We start from the raw sequence: 894 nt of genomic DNA on the forward strand, positions 1-894 counted from the left end.
GTGCGGTTGAGAGGGAGGGGTGGAAACCGCGTTAAACTCGTCTCCGTAGTTGAGAGGGAGCGGCCAAAGCAATGTGCAATCGTCTTTGTAGTGGAGCTGGGAGGGGCAAGGATAAGGGACGAAGACCGGGGTAACATGTCGAATGCGATCATACCAGCACTAAAGCACCGGATCCCATCAGAACTCCGAAGTTAAGCGTGCTTGGGCGAGAGTAGTACTAGGATGGGTGACCTCCTGGGAAGTCCTCGTGTTGCATTCCCTTTTTAATTTTTTTCGCGCCGCTTGCAAAACAAAACGCACGTGTAAGTAATATATTTACCGTGTTTTATTATTTTGCACGAGTGCGGTAAGTCATAGCTGGGTGCTCACGATTCACGGGTCCAGCGTCGGCGTTGTGGCGCGGCAAGCGTGCACTGGTGCGGTTGAGAGGGAGGGGAGGAAACCGCGTTAAACTCGTCTCCGTAGTTATGAGGGAGCGGCCAAAGCAATGTACAATCGTCTTTGTAGTGGAGCTGGGAGGGGCAAGGATAAGGGACGAAGACCGGGGTAACATGTCGGATGCGATCATACCAGCACTAAAGCACCGGATCCCATCAGAACTCCGAAGTTAAGCGTGCTTGGGCGAGAGTAGTACTAGGATGGGTGACCTCCTGGGAAGTCCTCGTGTTGCATTCCCTTTTTAATTTTTTTCACGCCGCTTGCAAAACAAAACGCACGTGTAAGTAATATATTTACCGTGTTTTATTATTTTGCACGAGTGCGGTAAGTCATAGCTGGGTGCTCACGATTCACGGGTCCAGCGTCGGCGTTGTGGCGCGGCAAGCGTGCACTGGTGCGGTTGAGAGGGAGGGGTGGAAACCGCGTTAAACTCGTCTCCGTAGTTGAGAGGGAGCG

The 894-nt window shown here is 52.5% G+C and overlaps 2 non-coding genes across 2 annotated transcripts; both read left to right on the top strand.

Moving 5' to 3' along the window:
- The first annotated feature begins 140 nt into the window (after positions 1 to 140).
- On the top strand, positions 141 to 259 carry LOC123179325 (5S ribosomal RNA). Its single transcript, XR_006490282.1, has one exon. It is a non-coding gene; the product is annotated as a 5S ribosomal RNA (ribosomal RNA).
- Positions 260 to 556: 297 nt separating this feature from the next.
- On the top strand, positions 557 to 675 carry LOC123179326 (5S ribosomal RNA). Its single transcript, XR_006490283.1, has one exon. It is a non-coding gene; the product is annotated as a 5S ribosomal RNA (ribosomal RNA).
- Positions 676 to 894: the final 219 nt, after the last annotated feature.

The sequence above is a fragment of the Triticum aestivum genome, unplaced genomic scaffold (genome assembly GCF_018294505.1).
Source record: "Triticum aestivum cultivar Chinese Spring unplaced genomic scaffold, IWGSC CS RefSeq v2.1 scaffold162848, whole genome shotgun sequence".
NCBI classification, from domain to species: domain Eukaryota; kingdom Viridiplantae; phylum Streptophyta; class Magnoliopsida; order Poales; family Poaceae; genus Triticum; species Triticum aestivum.